Here is a 19653-nt window from a genome sequence, read left to right as displayed (position 1 = left end):
ATAATCTATCTTAGGAATGTCTGGTACTTTCACTCTGATTCGGTGGTAGCATGAATGAAGATCCAACTTGGTAAATAATTGGGCACCATGGAGCTTATCAAGGAAACATCGACTATGGGATTTGAAAACTTATCCTTGATAGTGACTTTGTTCAAGGCTCTAATATTAGGACACATGCACCACTCCCAATCCTTCTTTAAGACCATGACCAAATAGGATGAATTAAGGTTGGTGCTCGGACGAATCACAGTTTCTTCTAGTAGTTACTTAGTAATATTTTCAATCTCAATTTTTTTTTTTAAATCGATACCTATGGGGCTAGACATTGGATGGTTGGCTACTTGGAATAAAAAGAATGCTATGATCATGCTCATCTCAACAAGGGGCTACTTCATTGGGTTTTTTCAAACACTGTTGATGGTGACTTAATACCGTTTTCATACCTGGATGAATATTGGCAGGGCTTGATTCAATGTCCTAAATTGCATTGGATTGTGAAAATACACCACGGTGTCCCTTTTTCAAAATATTCTCCATTCTATATGAGATGATGATAGTGGTAACACACTCCTGGAGCCCATGGAGCGTATGAGTGTGTCCTTTCTATTTGAAGCTCATATATAGATCTTATAAGTCCATGGTAATGGAACCTATTGTTTGAGGTCATTAAACTCCGAGGATGTCACAACCTCCCATTCCAATCGAAAACATGTGTTTTTTAAGGTGATGTTCCCCCATATAGAGCTTTATATTACTAGAATGGAATTTACATTTCATGGTCCCCCTAACTATAAGGACATGTAAATTGAATACTACCCACACAAAAAAGTGCACAACCTCAACAACCCGTTTATGGAAAAAGTTATTGATGTTGCCACTGTTAATCAATACCACCACTAGTTGATGCTTAATAAAGCCTTTGATTTTAAATCTTGGTCGAGAAGAAATATCAGATAATGCATGTTGTGATATTGTAGGTTAATTAGGTGTTTCTTTAATATCCATTGTAGTATATTTGGCTTCCACTTCATTCTCCACAGACAGTTCACTAGGTTATGCCTCAGTGTTAGAGCTATTTTCAGTAGTGTTAATCTGAATGAAATTTATTTCCTTTCATTTGTGACCTAGGGAATTTCCATCACTATAGTAACATAGTCCCTATCTTCTCCTTTCAACCATTTTCTAGGGTGACACTTTTTCGACCTTAAGGATTTGGGTGGGGCCATTAGTTGGGGTGGGATGAGCCTCTGATTTGAATGAAAGACAAATAGATTGGATAGAAGTAGAAGTTTTCTCTTCTAACTAAGCTTTGTGGGAAGATTGAAAGCAAGTAGTCGGTTGATGCATTCTAACATGTGACTGGATGGTTTCCTTGAGGCCCCTGATGAAACTTTCCACATAAAAGGTGTCCCCTAGGTCCTTGATCAATATGGCCAATTGTTCAAATGTCATGATGTAGTCTCATAATGTACTAGTTTTTTCTATTTTCCTGAGGCATCCCAGAAAGTGAGAGTCCTTGCCTAAGTAAGAAAAAATGGATTTAGAGAACACATTCCAAGTTGGCTTTCTTGTGTAGCATTTCTAATGCAATTGGCACCACTACTCCCAAATATTTTTGAGTTGAAAATAATTTTCCATTTTTTCCACCCATACTGCATAGTTAAAATCGTCAAATTTGTGGATTTCAGTCTTGTGTGTCTTATTGCTATAATAATAGTGACCTCCATGGAAATGATGATACCCCTCATATCGACGGTGGCTATATTTTCCTTCTAGGTTTCCATCGACATGGTTAACCTAACTCATGGATCTTTTATTCTTGAGTTATTATTAAATGGGTGTCAAAGCCTTGTTAAGGATAATGTGGATTTTGGAGGTGAGGTTTTCTTCCAGGTCTTGAACTCTTTTCTCAAGGTTTTCCATAGCTTGAGCCGTCTACATATAATTGGCTTGGTAAAAAAAAATGTTACATAAAATTAGTATGGCTACAATCGGTGCAAGACAAGGAGTATGTTAATGAAGGTGACTTGAAAGCACTTCTAAAAAATTTGGGACCAAAATAAAGATGGGTGCTTACAAGCAGATGGTATCACTATGATCAACACATTGTTCTGAATCCTTTGGGTTTGGTCCCTTGCAAGACAAATTTTGGACCACCAGACATTTTATTTTACTCCAATAGGAGTATTACTCCTAGTTGATCAATATTGTAGTGGTAGAAATCCAAAAATATCGATACTATAAAATGTGTAGGAATTTGGAAGTCTCACTGGTTTATGCAACCACAAGAGAAACCCCAATTTATGGATATCGCAAAAGATTATTTGTACTACGATGATAAAAACCCCAACTACTGGATGTCATAAAAATTGACATGTACTATGATGGAAGAAACCCCAATTGTTGGATACTACAAAAATTGATCTAGACTAAAAAGGTAGAAACCCTAGCTTTTGTATACTACAAAATGAGACAACCAATAAAAAAAATAGAGGGAAGTATGTCAATAAAATATTGGTGAGTTCTATAATCATAATATACATCAATGGTCCAAAAATAGTACTTGGTCTAATACTTCAAAAGCCCAAAATAAGGAGGATGGACCATGCCCTTAGTTGTACTACCTGAGTACCATAGGTACATGAAAGTAATTTTCCTAAGTGTTTTTCTCCGTGGACTATAGTAGTATGACAGACAATGAATTATTTAGTCTTAGTTTCAATGTATACATAGGGGTATTTCAATATACCATAGGTACTTCAAAGTGCAGTCCATGTACATGTGTTGTTTGATGCACTACTACTTGAAGGGTATGAATGAGCGTTCTAAGGGAGTCCAATAGATGTGACCACCTCTTGTAGTTCCTACGTGTATGCTTCGCTAGATGTAGGTTCATGTGTGTAACGACACATACCTATAGTTTAAAGACATAGGAACATGTCTCTAGCAAAAAATATCAAAGAGAGTAATATGGTAGAAATACCACAGAAAAGTACACTATGCAATGATAGAAATAGAAATATTCAATTAAGATATTCAACAATATTATTCACTTGCCTCTTCGAGGGGGAAACCTCCAATAGAGCATAGTTATTTTACAACAACAAAAGATAACACATTCCTTACTATATTCAATGTTATATAGTTTCATGGGACCCAAAACCATAACTACTTATGCTCCCTTACATAGTACAGGTTAACCACTTTATTTATTAACTATGGCCAATTAACTAATTGTGGTCCATTTTTTATAATGTGGGTCAACCACTTACAATTTTTACTGGCTTTATTTATTAGACCAATTAATTATGATTCTTATGGGGTTCCTTGAGTTTATTACATTAACAAAGAAGTTAGGTTCAAACCCTAACAACTAAACTATAACAAGTCCCAACTTGACTGAGGCACTACCTTTGAAATGTAGTTGACTTCTTTTCAAAATATTTCAAACTTGATTCAGAAGCTCAAAACACAACTAAATCAACCCATTCTTCAACCATCAATCTTCAACATCTTCTTGATCGCAAAACATGTTGATGAGTTCGAGAGCATATTAACAATAACCATAACCTCTTGTTCTAAAAAATATGTCTTCATGACCTTGCTCATTACCCTTTTCAAATCACAAAAATTCTAAACAAATCCCCCTTTTAAGATTTATTTTGTTCTTCAAAATAAACCATAAGGACATCGTAAAAATTAATTGTTCTACAAAATGCACCTTTTTAGTCTTGTTCCTACAAAATTCACTTTTTAGGAAAATTTCTACAAAATGCAAACCATTGATTTGTTAGTAGTTAAAAAAAATGTACTTTAGAGGGAAAAATTAAATTTCAGCACACTCGACCAAACACAAACTCCTGACCTCCTGAGAATCGACAAAACTCATCATCAACTGGATTGTTGTATTACTTATTTAGGGATCACAAGGGATATTCTCATCAATAATTACAGTATTAATCAAGTCATACAATGAAGAGTCACATGATACCCATGAAGATAATCAAATCACATAACAAAGAGTCACATCATATGCTATCAGTCACAATAGAGGGGCATGACCTATCTTTGGCACCAATCATATTGTACCACTAAGAGCCACATTATACTCAAACAATAATTTCATACACATTTGTGCCAATCATACATCAAAAAGTGATTTCATATAGATTGCACCAATCACATGAAGGGTTAGGCCATATTGTGACGAGTGTCAACTCAAAAATTATTGCACCAACAATGGAGGGCCAGATCAAAACTTGTTGCACCAATCAAATCGCAAAGAACTAGGTCAAGCATCCATGAGGGCCAAACCAAAACTTGTTGAGAAGTCATACCATAAAGAACTAAATCAATTTTCGACAAGGGCCAAGTTAGAACTTGTTATACAATTCATACCATAGAGGATTTGATCAAAATTATCATGTGAATAATACCACAAAGAACTAGGTGAACCATCCACAAAGGCTAGACCAAAACATGTTTCACCAATCATACCATATAGATCCATGTCAAACTGTAATAAGGACTAGGCCAAAACTTGTTGCACCAATCATAACACAAAGAACCAAATCAAGCCACCATGAGGGCTAGAGAAAAACTTGGTACACCAATGATACCACAAAGAGCCCATATTACAATGAGGGCTATATCAAAATTATTATGTCAATCATACCACAAATGCGATGAAACATTCATAATAGAGAGTCATGTCATACCGGAGAAGACAATCTCAAACCTGCAACCCATAAGAGACAAGAAATGCACTTCCTCATTCATTCCAAGAAGGGAGAATATTTCCTTGTTACACTAGGTTATTCTAAATTCCTTGTCACCTCATGTCATGTGAATATTTATTTATATGAATACAGGGGCCTATTTTGGTATGGGGTTGACATCAAGAACCTTCATGGGACCATGCTGTGTGACCCAGACCAAGGGGTTCATGAGAATTCTTATGTTGGCATCGTCATGATGTGACAACCACCATGTTGCACTCTTTGAGTGGTGCCACGTGTCACCAAAATTACCATTTTAGCATGCCACATGGCACCTTTTTGTGTGTCCATTTCATCACAATACCCCACATCATCACCCTAATTCGAGTATCATGATGCCATGTGTCATTGTATTTCCACTTGTCCAATCTCAGTATGCCACCTATTCATCCACGTCTGTGGGCCACATCACAATCATCTACAGTAGGAGGGTCCATTTGGCATCCATTTACACCGACCATGTGTCATGATTTGATTTTCCCATGTGGTAGAGGTCAAATGACATGGGGACCATGATCTCCGCTAAACTCTAAATAATCTATCATTCCATTCACTTTTAATGAAATCTAGAACAATGAGATCTATGTGGAGATGCATGATGTTTAAATTGGTAACTAGTGCAAAAGTCCATGTGCCATTTGCCATTGAATTATTTGAAAAGATATAGATATGATCTGATGATGCAACATTTAGCAAATTTGGTATTTTTAATAATAAAAAATTTGTAATTTTCCTCTTTTTGTCATTGCTTCCTTCAAATTGACTTATCTTTTCATCAAGGAAGTGTTTGATCAAGTCTGATATATCACTAGAAAAGTCACGAAGATGACCATCAAACCATAACATCCATTGATTCATTTGAACATAATATCTTCAACATAAAATCAATAAACTTTTAGCCACTTCTTCATTAGTTGATGTGATCTTTCAAGTCATCAAACCAACATACTCAATAATTTGCTTCTTTTGACTTACCCTTTGACATCAATCACAATACTATGTCTAACATGCGTATTATAAACCAAGTAAAAAATGAGTTGTCTTTTTTTCTTAAGTCATTATGATGGTGAAATTTCATTAAGGTTCCATGGACAGTGAGAGACAATTTGTATAATGTGTGATATTTACATTTAAGTTGCCCTTTCCTGGAATTCATTATTTTTGTAATAAAATTGAAAAAAATGTCATTAATTTGTCAAATATGTATTTAATTGACATTAATTTGTTTTTTTTTGTAAGCTAAGGTGGAACCATTTCTATTATAACAGGTTAAAACCAGTGCATACATACGATGGCCTCAACCTGCCCTGAAGGGAAATAGGGTTTGTTGGCCATCTGAAGTTCTTAATGGCCATCCAAAAACAAAATTTAATGAGTCTGTTTGTCCATGCTATATATACTAACCATTCAAAAAAACTAACACTGTTTACTAGCTGCATTATAAAAGATAACAGAGGGTAGCATGCTTTTCAGCTTCCTAACTAAGGAGAAAATAAACATATCTTGAATAATCATTCTTCCACTGCGCTCGGCTGATGCTCCTCCTCTTTTACCTCCTAAGTAAGCTTCTTTAGCTGCTACTGTATCTTGTCGAGCTTGCCACCTTGCATCATAATGGTTATCTGAAGGTTGTTTATCTCTTTCTTTAGATTAGGAATGCCTTGGGCTAATTCAGCCATCTCCATGGCCACCTACTCCATAGCCTTAGCCAACAATTGCTTCATGACCCAACACACATGTAAGGCCTATTTATATAGGGACATACGACATCTGGTATATCCAGGGTCTGGTAACAGGTATTCCCAATCCTCCATCTCAAATTCTGACTGTTCCTGGGTCGCCTCCTCTTCCAGATGCTAGATTATTCTCCTAATGTATGCATGCATGTCTTTGCAATAAGCCCTCTCTGCATACTACACCTAGAGATTCATCGTTTTCCTTCCACATTTGGTTCCTGCTGTTTTGGTGCGTCCCTGTTCCTGATGACCAACTTGCCACTGTCCTATTCTCCCTCTGCGGCCCCTTCCTCGTCCTGCTCTGCCTGCATTGTATTCCCTTAACCCACTTCCCTGTCCTAATTCTTTGGTTGGTGCTCCCATGTTGGCTTCCTCTTATTGGCTCCTGACTTTCCTTTCTCCTATATCCTCTGGTGCTTGTCTTGTTTTCTCCATAATTTTCCTTTTACCTTTATCGCTTTTTCTTACATGTTGTTGACTATCCCATTCCAGGTCATATATCTCCTCTATGTTTGCCTAGGTTTGTTCCTCTCCTTCCCATTAATCTGTCTTAGTGCCTTATGCTCGTGAATGTCTTCCTCCCCTATTCCCCGGCATTACAATCCTCTTCATTCCATCCTCAAATTTCTTGCTCTGAGTTTTCCGCAACCCCGGAGGTCGACCCTATGTGGTTTCTCCTGCTCCTTCTATCACCTTTTCTTTCCTACCTCCGTTCACCTCGAGGATGCTCCTTTCATTTTTGCCCTTATGCCTCCACCCATATCGACTCCCACTGACCTACCGACCTCTTCTGATCTGTTGTACTGCCTTTCTCTACTACCTACACTCACCATAATAGCCCACTCCTTCTCGGCTTTCCCTTGTGCGTCCGGGTCCTTGTCCCATCACCATTCCGCTGTCACCTCCACCACCTCTGTGCTTGAGATTATTCCTCCTGTTGCAATTTAACATGATGTCCAGTCTACCTAACTTAACATCCACCTACCGCGATCTCCTGCTGTAAGGTGGCTCATAATTTCCACCCCTCATCCTTTTACTGCCTTCCTAGCTCATCATATTAACCACCCCGATTGGGGGTTCTTTCCCCTTCTCCTTATTGCATTGCGAGTTCATTATCCTGAGTGATTATTAGGTCGAGCATTTCCCATCCCGGTTTGTTCGTGACTATTGGCCATATGCTATCCACTTTACCTTCTTTGCATCCCCAATTTTCCAGAAAGTCTGCAGCTTTGTTTCCTTCTCTCTTTACATGGCTGATGATTTTATAATTGATCTGCTTCAGTATGATAGCCATGTCTTCAATTAACCCTGTCATCCTCTAGCTCTTGGCCACCTATTCCTAGTCTTTCCCATTGTCAAGTTTCCTAAGCATTCCGATTACAATCTGCGAGTCTCCTTCAATCTCCAGGTTCCTATATCCATTTCTTATTGCTATTTTAATACCTTGGTATATGGCCATCATTTATGCTTCATTGTTGGTCATTATGCCTCCTTTGTCTGCGTACACCCATCTGGTGCGGCCTATACTCTCTCTAAAGATGCCCCCAAACCCCGCAAGGCCCAGGTTTTCTTTTGAAGCCCTGTCGAAGTTCAATTTAATGAAGTTTTCCCCTGGATATTTGAACTGTACCTGGCTTTGTATCTGCATTCTTTGGTGTCCTTCCTTCCATGGATAGATCATGTTGTATTCTATATTAAGTCTGGCTAAGATTCTTTTCTCCTCCATATTTGTGTTCCATTCCTCCTCCTCCTAGTTCTCATCCAGAATGGTTTCTCTTATTGCTCTTTGAATTTTTTCCCAAGTCTTCCCAAGTGGACTATTTTTTTCTCGAAATATCCTTTGATTTCGTTCTTCCCACAGAAACCATATGACAAATCCTACAACTAAGCTCCATACTCTCTTTGCTATGGAACATGAAAAATGGCGTTTTATCAATTGGCATATGGTCTTCTTTATGTCATTCGGATCTCTGTTAGATTTTCCAAAGAGGTTCCTTACCCCATCCCATTGGAACTGGGCATAAGGACAGAAATTCAGGAGGTGCGCTTGGGTATCATTCTCTTGTTTACAAAGTCTGCATCTGGGGGGACCTTGAAAACCTCTTTTTTGCAGCTTGTCCCACGTCAAGATTCTCTCTTTCCCTACTAACCAAGCAAAAATTGTTACTTTCAGCCACCATTTATTCCTCCATATTTGTTTCCGATCTATGTTTTTCTCTTCTCCTTCTTGCCAAGTAGCTAGATAATATGCTTCCTTGACAGTAAAGGTCCCTTTTGTAGATTTTCCCCATATGAGTATATCTGGTCTCATGTTGTTCTTTATTCTTCTTCCATCCATGTCTTTTGTTAGGGTCTCTTTCTGAACTTCATCAATATTTTCGTCCCATTCATCAAGTTTTCTCCAGATCCGCCAAGTTTCATTTGCCTCATCTTATTTCCAGTAATCTTTAACCAGCTTTAATCCCATCCTTGTTTCCTTCTGGTAAGTGTTCTGTATGTTTTGAATATCAACCATTCTGTCCCTTTGCTGCCATGCCTCCTCCCAGAATTGAGCTGTACTTCCGCTCCTGATTTCCCAGAAGGTAATTTTGTTTATGAGCTCCCTGTTTTGGCTTGCTAGGTCCCAGATTGAGGATCCTTTTGGCACTTCTTCCACTCTAAGGATGCCTTCTGTTGTTGAGGGCATGCTATATTTTTGAGTCCATATTTGTTTCCATATATCTTGTACTCCTCTCATCCACCTCCACCATAGTTTTTCCCCCAAGACTTGATTTAGAGTTCATAGGTCCCTGAGGCCCAATCCTCCTTTTTCTTTTTGTTTCGATATGCCTTTCCATGAAACTAGGGCCCATTTCCTTTCCTGCTTGGGTCCTCCCCACAGGAATTTTCCAAAAATTTCCTTCATTTTAGCGCAAGCTCCTTTGGGGGCTGCCATCACCGATAGAGGGTAAATCGGGATGGCTTGGAGAATTGATTTCAAGAGTACCAATCATCCTGCTATATTTAGCGCTCTGAAGGACCCATTTCCCAATCTTTTCTTAAGTTTGTCTATAATTTGAAACCAATTTGATACTCTTGAAGAGTTTAGAGTTAGATGGTTCCCGAAATATTTTGTAGGAAACTCTCCGGTTCTAAAGCCCAAAGTTCTGGTCAAGTGAGATTTAATCAGTTCTGGGGTGTTGAAGATGAACGTGCATGACTTTTCTTTGTTGGTTTCCATCCCTGAAGCTTCCATGAATAGATCCAGGATCTTTTTCACTCGTTTTACTTCGTTTAATGATACCTCACAGAATAACATGATATCGTCTACGAACTGATGGTGGGTGATAGGCATGTTATTTCCCCATAACTGAAGTCCCCTTATCTTTCTTTCCCTTATCTCTTTTTTAATGTATCTTCCAAGACCATCTCCCGCCATAATAAACAAAAAAGGGGATAAGGGATCCCCCTGTCTTAAAACTCTGGTGGCATTAAAAGTCGAGGTGGGAGTACCATTCAATTGGATAGAAAAGTTTGGCATTGATACCATCCTATATATCCATTCAATCCATCTATTACTGAAACCGAAAACCCTGAGCGTTGCCTTGATGAAGTTCCAATTGAGGCAGTCATAGGCTTTTGATAAATCCAGCTTTATCATCATTCCTTTCTCCTTTTTTGTTTTAGAGAATGAATCACCTCCTGGGCTACCACCAGCCCATCGAGGAGTTGTATTCATGCAATGAAACTGGTTTGTTCCGGGGATATAATGTTCACAAGGATAGGTTTTAATCTTTTAGCTATCAGAGTTGCAATAATTTTATAAATAACATTACAAAGGGCTATTGGGCGAAACCCTTGGGTGTTCTTAGATTTAGACGATTTAGCGATAAGAGTAAAAAGGGTAGAGTTAAGACTTGGCCATACCTTTTGATATCTTCGCGACTCCTCTACAACTTCCAAAATATATTGTCCTAGGAAATGCCAACTTGCTTGATAAAATTCTGTCGTGAAACCATCTGGTCCTGGTGCCTTATTTTTCTTCATTCCTTTTACTATTTCCTCTATTTCTTCTAGTGTTTCTGCTCTCATCAGTGCTCTATTCTGTTCTTCGGTTACCATCTTGGGGATTTCATTGCAAATTCTTCATATAGCCTCGCCCCTATTGACCCTTAGTTCTGTCAGCACATCCTTGTGATAATATACTAAAACTTGTTCCATTTCTTCATGTTCTGTTACTCTTTGCCCTTCCCTATTTAGAATGGAGAAGATTATGTTCCTTTGCATGTGTTGAACCATTGCTTGGTGGAAAAACTTGGTGTTCCTTTCTCCTTCCCGTAGCCAATTTACCCTGGACTTTTTTCTCCATAGGATTTCTTCCTGTTTTCTCCTTTCTTCTACTTGACTGATCAGTATTCCTTCTTCTCTACTCTTTTCTTCATTTCGTCCTTCTGTTATGATATTCTGTTGTAATTATTCCATTTTTCACTCTAGTCTCTGCTTCTCCATACAAATGTTCCCAAATTCTTCCTTGTTCCATTTTTTTATTTTCCCTTTGAGTTCCTTGAGCTTTAGCTGGAAGGTATGCATCTTATTTCTTCCTCTTTGTTGACTTTTGGTCCACCAATCCTCTACTTTCGTTATGAATAGGTTATTCCTGAGCCAGAAAGCCTCGAACCTAAAAGGGCGTTTGTGGGGGTATTTTTTGATATCTATTTCCAGTCTTATAGGCCAATGGTCTGAACCCATGGCTGGTAGAATTTTTGCCTCTATAAATACATCCCTATTTAAGATCTGCTCTGAAACTAAGAATCTATCCAGCCTTGATGCTATCTGATTTCTGCGTCCGCTACGATTATTCCATGTGTAAACTCCATTTGTTGTCAGAATATCTACCAATCCTTGCTCTAATATCATTTCACTGAAAACCTCCATGTCTTGATCTGGTTTACTTTTTCCTCCTTTCTTTTCTCCTAGGGATTTAATCATACTAAAGTCTCCTCCTACCATCCATGGGGTCCTAGGGAAAATTATGCGGATAATTTGCATGTCCTTTAGGAAATTTTTGCGTTCCCTTGGAATATGCGGGCCATAAACTCCCATGATGAGCACCCACTCTGAGGACCCTATCAGTATGAATGAACCTGAAAGGATTCTAGGGAGACTGACCCAATCTTTGACTTGCACCTCTTCTGGATTCCATAGGATTGCCAATCCTCCAGCTGTACCGGTCGCATCTTGGGCCATAACTTCATATTGAATTTTATATTTTTTCACTATCTCTTCTAATTTTTGGCCATTAATATTTGTCTCTTGTATTATCATTATACTAGGTTTGTCTTTCTTCACTCTTTCCCTCAGATATCTTTGTTTCCCAATACTGTTGAGGCCTATGATGTTCCAGCTTGTTACAATCATTTATAACTTTTTGGATGTTGTTGAAATACCTCTGTTGGGTCCCTATAATACTAGTGATTACCCCATTACTATTGTAGTTATACCTCTTATTTATATTGTTGTGCCTCTATTACCCCCATATTGTTATTTCTGTGCCCATAGAATCCCTCTATTGTTATTTTTGTGGCTTTATATTATTATTGTTAGGTCGGCTGGATTATATTGTGACTCCTTAGACTCCTATATATAGAAAGGAGGTTTTGTCATTTGTATCATCCAAGAATTGTTCATTTATGTAATGTAAAGGAGGTTTCCCCCTCGAAGAGGCTGAATTCTAAGGCGTTGATCTATCTTTTCTATCTTTTCTTGAGCTGGTTTCATAACATTTGGTATCAGAGCTTTGGATTCTAGGGTTTCGCTGCTCCAAACAGGTCATCGTGGAATTTTCGCTATAACTTTTTTCTGTGACGTTTCAGAAGTCGCAAAAAAAACCCATTTGAGAAGAAATCACGCTGAACCTTGGGTCCGAATTTCAGAGCTTTTCGCGCAATATTTGCGGAGATATGATCTGAGGAAGTTGGTCTTTTTGCAGACTCCTGAATTACATTCAAAACAGGTGACCTGGGGAAAATCGTCATAACTTTCTCTCTGGGCATCGGATTGAAATTTCGTAAGAAGGTAAAGAAAGAGGACGGACTGTAGTTTCTTGTGTGTGTGTTTTAGATTCAAAGGTTGAAACAGTGACTCGTGGCACGTCGTACAAGTTCGCTCTACTGAACCAGTCTAAAAGCAAGTCACTGTGGGAGATTTCACATAACTCTTCCTTGGAGAATCCAATTTGGCTCAGACTTGTGGCATTGGAAAGAGGACGCAGAAGGCTACTACAGGTTGCAATTTCAGAACTAGATGATCTGAAATTACAGAGATACATCAGATTCAATATCAGGCTTCTATAAAGTGAAAAAAAGGTGTGTAGTTTTTTTTTTATTTTTGTGTAAGCTTGGTTTAATGGAATTCAAAGGGCATAGTAAAGCATTATTATCGGTAACTGATGCCCCGAGGAAAGAAAATGCAAACACCTAGTAAGGAACCTGAAAGCTCTAGCATGACTCATGAAGAAGAGGAAGAAATGCTACATGATATATCAAAATTACAAGAACAAGTGCAACAAATGTCACGCTCACAAAAGTTAACAGATGCTAAGATAAATGGCGTGGAAGCTAAGATAAGTGGCATGGAATCTAAGGTAAATGGCATGGAATCTAAGATAAAGGGCATAGAAGCTAAGATGGATGATTCGAAGACAGATTTGAAGAGAGACATGGCAGATTTGAAGATAGATTTGAAGACAGACATGGAAGAATTGAAGAAGTTGCTACAAGAAAGGGTCACTAATGGTGAAAAGGTAGTAAAGGAAACTCATGATGAGAACAAAAGAAATGTTAATCATGATTCCATAGACGCTAATGTTGGATCGAAGAATCACCATATTCCAAAAATCGATATGAGGAAGTTTGATGGCAAGGATCCCGCCACATGGATATTACAGATGGAGCAATTCTTCGATCTCAATAATGTGCAAAACGCACAAAAGGTACGTATGGCAACTGTATATTTGGAACCAAATCAGTTTGTATGGTATCAATGGCTTTGTTCTCGTAAACAATTTATCACTTGGGCAATTTTTACGGAAGAATTGATAGCACATTATGAGATACAAAAAGCAACACTTTTTTTAGCCAATTGATAAGTCTCAAACAAAAGGGTTCAATAATGGAGCACATTGAGGAGTTCCAAAAATTGAACATAAGGGTAAAAGATATTCCAGAGGAGCATAGGATTGATGTGTTCATAGGGTCTTTAAAGGATAATATCCAACATGATGTTCGCCTTTGGGAACCTGATTCATTAGAGAAGGCATTCAGGTTAGCAAGAAAAATGGAAAGCAAAATTATGGCAACCAGGAAGCATACCACTCACAACTATAAAGACGGAAGTGTTGTTGCCCCTAGTCTTCCACAACCTATAAGGTTGACACCACAACAATTGGAAGAAAAAAGAGCAAAAGGGCTTTGTTACAGTTGTGATAGCAAATACACTAAAGGTCATAAGTGTGCTGAGAAGAAATTATTCTACATAGATTGTGAAGAGGAAGAAGAAAAGGAGCAAGAAAGGTCAAAAGAAGAAGATATACTTCAGGAACAAAGCCTAGATGAAGAACAAATAAATCCGACCATATCTTGTAATGCATTGGCGGGAATTACCACTCCTCAAACCATCAAGATAGAAGGACAAATCAAGAAGAAAAAGGTAATAGTGTTGATTGATTCAGGAAGCACCCACAATTTTATTCATTGTAGGGTAGCAAAAGAATTGAATTGCTTCCTATATCCAGCACCAGAGTGTCAAGTGATGATTGCAAATGGAGGAACAATAAATTGCTCTGGAAAGTGCCATAATATCAAGCTATCCATGGGAGAATATGTATTGACTAGCCCAATGCTTTCCATTCCAATGGGAGGTGCTGATGTTGTACTAGGAGTCCAATGGCTACAATCCTTGGGTACAATAGCTTTTAATTTTCAAGAACTTTTCATCAAATTTCTACGGAAGGAAAGGAAGTTGAATTAAGGGGTATTGCAGGGAAACCAGGAAAGATAATCAGCTCTAATGGTATGACAAAGCTTCTAAAAAGGAGCAAAGAGGTGTAATTGCACAATTATGTTCGCTAGATGTTTCCACATTGGAATCATCTATTTCTCCAGATCTCCAAAAAGTCCTGGACAATCATTCCAAGGTATTTGAGACTCCCAAAGGTCTCCCACCTATGCGTGATCATGATCATGCTATTCATCTGATTCCAGGAAGTGTTCCTCCAAACATCAGGCCGTACAGATATCCCTATGTCCAAAAAAGTGAAATTGAACGTATGGTTGCAGAAATGCTAGAGGCTGGTATAATTCAACCGAGTCAAAGTTCTTTCTCAGCTCCAGTAGTATTGGTGCACAAGAAGGATGGATCATGGCGCATGTGTCCGGATTATAGGGAGCTCAACAAGCTCACTATTAAAGATAAGTTCCCCATTCCTGTCATTGATGAATTACTGGATGAATTGCATGGATCAATTTACTTCACCAAGTTGGATCTTCGTTCGGGATATCATCAAATCAGAATGAAGATTGAAGACATTCCGAAAACAGCATTTAGAACTCATGAGGGTCATTATGAATTTTTGGTCATGCCTTTTGGCCTTACCAATGCACCTTCAACATTTCAAGGTTTGATGAATTCAATTTTCAAACCATTCCTTAGAAAATTTGTGTTAGTATTTTTTGATGATATACTAATCTACAGCAAGTCTTGGAAGGATCATGTTGAACATGTTGACAGGGTGCTACAACTATTGGAGGAGAAACAATTATATGCAAAAAGATCCAAATGTTTCTTTGGAGTCCAGGAGGTGGAATATTTGGGTCATATTGTATCTCATGAAGGAGTTAAGGTAGACCCTAGCAAAATTAAAGCCATTAAGGAATGGAAAATCCCCACATCCATAAAGCATCTGCGAGGATTTCTTGGGTTGACAGGGTATTATCGCAAGTTTGTTAAGAATTATGGGAGAATAGCAGCACCTCTAACAACATTATTGAAGAAAGATTCATTTTCATGGACTCCGGAAGCAACAAAGGCCTTTGAACATCTTAAAGAGGCAATGTGCCAAGCACCGGTCTTAGCTACACCGGACTTCACAAAAACCTTTATTGTGGAATGTGATGCTTCAGGAAATGGAATTGGTGCTGTTCTAATGCAAGATGAAAGACCCATTGCTTTTGAAAGTCGTCCAATCAAGGGAAAGTTTTTAAGCAAAGCTATTTATGAGAAGGAAATGTTGGCAATACTCCATGCACTTAAGAAATGGCGACCCTACCTAATGGGAAGACACTTCAAGGTAAAAACGGATCATGATAGCCTTAAATACTTTTTAGAACAAAGATTATCCTCTGAAGAGCAACAAAAGTGGGTCACAAAGATGTTGGGTTATGACTTTGAAATCATCTACAAAAAAGGGAAGCAAAATGTGGTGGCAGATGCACTCTCAAGAAAGGATGAGGATGTGGAAGCATTGTTGTGTGCCATTTCTATTATCCAACCAGATTGGATAAACGAAGCAAGGGAGGAATGGAAGAATGACGAAGAAGTGTGGGCACTTATTCGAAAGCTACAACAAGATTCCAGTACTTCTGATACATTTAGCTGGCAAAATGATTCGTTATGGTACAAAGATCGCTTATACCTCTGTAAGAATTCCCAGCTAAAACAAAAGATTCTTATGGAATTGCACACTTCTCCCTTAGGAGGGCACTCAGGATTTTTAAAAACTTACCACAGGGTTAAGAAGGAATTTTTTTGGGATGGCCTTAAATCAGATATTCAAAAGTTTGTGGCGGAATGTTTGGTTTGCCAACAAAATAAAGTTGAAACAATTAAGACACCGGGTCTATTACAACCTTTATCCATTCCAAGCCAACGTTGGGAGGAGGTTTCAATGGATTTTATCACAGGTTTACCCAAGTCTGAGGGAAAGAGTGTCATCATGGTGGTAGTTGACAGACTTACCAAGTATGCACACTTTTGTGCATTATCACATCCATTTAAAGCCAGTACAGTTTCTACTGCATTTATGGAAACAGTTCAAAAGCTACATGGAAACCCAAAGATTATTGTAAGTGACAGAGATCCCATTTTCACTGGAAATTTTTGGACAGAATTATTTTCTTGTCTTGGTACTCAGTTAGCTCATAGCTCATCTTATCATCCTCAATCTGATGGGCAAACTGAGATAGTAAACAAATGTTTGGAAGGATATCTTCGTTGCTTTGTATCTGATAAACAGACACAATGGGTCAAATGGTTGCCTCTGGCTGAATGGTGGTATAACACTTCCTTCCATACAGCAACAAAAATGACCCCATTTATGGCACTTTATGGGTATCAACCACCATCCATCACATCATATTTAAGAGAAAATTCTAAGGTTCAGGCAGTGGAACATCACATCGAACATCAACAACAAGTCCTCCAACTCTTAAAGGATAACCTCGTGTTGGCACAAAATAGAATGAAACAACAGGCAGATCAACATCGCAGTGAAAGAAGTTTTGATGTAGGTGATTGGGTATTCCTACGGCTACAACCATATAAGCAAATGTCCCTAAAGCAAGCTAAGAAGGATAATAAATTATCACCAAAGTATTATGGTCCGTACAAGGTGTTGCAAAAGATTGGTACTATGGCATACAAATTGGAGCTTCCTGCAGCTTCTCGATTGCACCCAGTTTTCCATGTTTCATGTTTAAAGAAGGTTATAGGTGACAAGCTCCCAATTCAAACAATATTGCCAGAACTTGACGAGGAAGGAAAAATTATATTGGAACCGGAAGCAGTCACAGAAACAAGAACTCGACAGCTACGAAATCGATCAATTTCAGAGTATCTTATCAAGTGGAAGAACTTATCCGCTGAAGATTCCACATGGGAGGATGAGAATTTTATGCAGAAGTATCCAGAACTACTCAAGCGTTGAGGACAACACTTTTTTGAAGGAGAGGGGCATGTTGGGTCCCTATAATACTAGTGATTACCCCATTACTATTGTAGTTATACCCCTTATTTATATTGTTGTGCCCCTATTACCCCCATATTGTTATTTCTGTGCCCATAGAATCCCTCTATTGTTATTTTTGTGGCTTTATATTATTATTGTTAGGTCGGCTGGATTATATTGTGACTCCTTAGACTCCTATATATAGAAAGGAGGTTTTGTCATTTGTATCATCCAAGAATTGTTCATTTATGTAATGTAAAGGAGGTTGCCCCCTCGAAGAGGCTGAATTCTAAGGCGTTGATCTATCTTTTCTATCTTTTCTTGAGCTGGTTTCATAACAACCTCTGACAGAGGTATGACTCTTCCTGAATTCACCAGGGTCTCCCCTACCACCTGTATAGTTTCACTCATTGGACGCCTTCCTCTTTTTCTACTTCCTTTGCCAGAACTACCCATTCCTATACTCTGTGTTTCCTATGTTCATGCTTGCTCCATAGGACTTGTCATAAGTGCTTCCTTCTTCTCCATCTATTTCTGAAACATTTCCTTGTATAACTGTTTTTGCTCTTCCGATATGAACCTTTCATCCAGGTTCCTCCAATCCTGTAACAGCCTTTTCATGACGCACTCCTATTCATTTCCATTCTTCTTTTGTGGGTCAATCTCCATCTGTGTTTGTTCCGTGTCTACATTCTCCTCTATCCCTTCTTTTCCAAGGTTTCCTTGATTTGGGTCTGTTTCCTTTATGTGTTTATTCGAATCCATGGGTTCTTCTACATTTCCTTCCTTTTCTGTCTCTCTTTCTTCTTCCTATAATATACTGAACTTATTTTGACATTCGACCGATACAGATTTAGGGGTTTGTGGTTTGCTTGCCGTCTGTTTCCCGGGCCTCCTTTTTCTTTCGATTTCCTGGAAACCCTCCTCCGCTCCTTCTGTTCCTTCTGTGCTTCTTTTTTCTGCTTCTGCTTTCCTTTCTGTGTCTTTCTCAACATTCATAGGGAATTGTTTAAAGAGATGTCCATATTCGTGGAACCTTCTACACATGAACGGTATATGTTCATAATCCATTGGTTGTTGTCATACTTCGTCATGATATTCTAGCTCTATGTATTCTGGCAGCGGGTCTGATATGTTCATATATACACATATCCTTGCATAGGATGCGTATCTCCCTCTTTTTGTTGATTCTGATACTTTGACAAAAGACCATATCGTATTGCCAATCCCCTCCAGGATTTCGGGGTCCCAGAACTCTATTGGTAGGCCAAACAGACGGACCCAGACCGGTGTTGACAGCATCTTTTCTTGATCAGGGTTGTAACTGTCCTCCTAGTGTCTCATGAATAGACCTGCGTTGTTCATGAAATACGGTCCTCCTTCAAAGAACCTTTCCTTGTCTTTTAGGTTAGCAAATATCAATGTAAAAAAGCCCTTTGCCCCGGGCTTCAGGTCGATATGACCTTTCGGCTTCCATATTTGCTGTATCCACCTTGCCAGGTCCTTTTCAGCCAGCGAGAACCCTATAAATTTACATATCAGGGCATGGTCTCTCATATAACATCTATACTCTTCGAGTTTGTTATTCGGGATCACAAACCTCAGCTTTTTTAGGGCTCTGGGAAGGCATATGCCTCCTAGTCTTGCTTGCCATTGGTTTCCCATCACCGGCGCCTCCCTACTCTCTCCCCCTGGTTCCCTTCGTGGTCCGCTTCCGCTTGTTTCTCCCGCTGTTACATTTTTGTAGGAGGGGATCTCTCCCCTCCCTGGATCCCCGGCCATGGCTCCTTTCAGCTCCTTTTGGCTTTGTGAGCCTCCCTATCTCCCTTTTGCACCACTCTTTATTTTCTTGGTTTCCGGCTGTTCGTCCTTTGCCCTTATCTCCCCTGTTGTTCCTCTTTCAGCGTTTTCGTTGCAAACCCTAGTGTTTTAGAAACCCTCGCCATTTCCAGATAGTAGCCAATTGACATTAATTTGTGAAATATATATTTAATTATATTATTTTCATTTACCATTTTTTTAAATTGAAAATATATTTTCTTACTATAAGCTAACTTTTTAATATATTTTAAAAAAAACTTCCATATTCAATTTATTTATTTAAAAAAACTTATTTTTAAAAATTTATATTATAATTATTTCGAAATTTGATAATAAA

The 19653-nt window shown here is 38.5% G+C and overlaps 1 pseudogene; it reads right to left on the bottom strand.

Annotated features, from left to right (window-relative positions):
- The window catches only part of LOC149159039 (laccase-12-like), a 139326-nt pseudogene extending 120529 nt beyond the window's left edge, over positions 1-18797 (bottom strand).
- Positions 18798-19653: the final 856 nt, after the last annotated feature.

Source organism: Pinus tabuliformis, chromosome 5_2 (genome assembly GCF_031772625.1).
Source record: "Pinus tabuliformis cultivar Carrire ecotype Pingquan chromosome 5_2, CPIR1, whole genome shotgun sequence".
NCBI classification, from domain to species: domain Eukaryota; kingdom Viridiplantae; phylum Streptophyta; class Pinopsida; order Pinales; family Pinaceae; genus Pinus; species Pinus tabuliformis.
The sequence above is the reverse complement of the archived record's forward strand: the minus strand, read 5'-3'. Positions and strand labels throughout refer to the sequence as shown.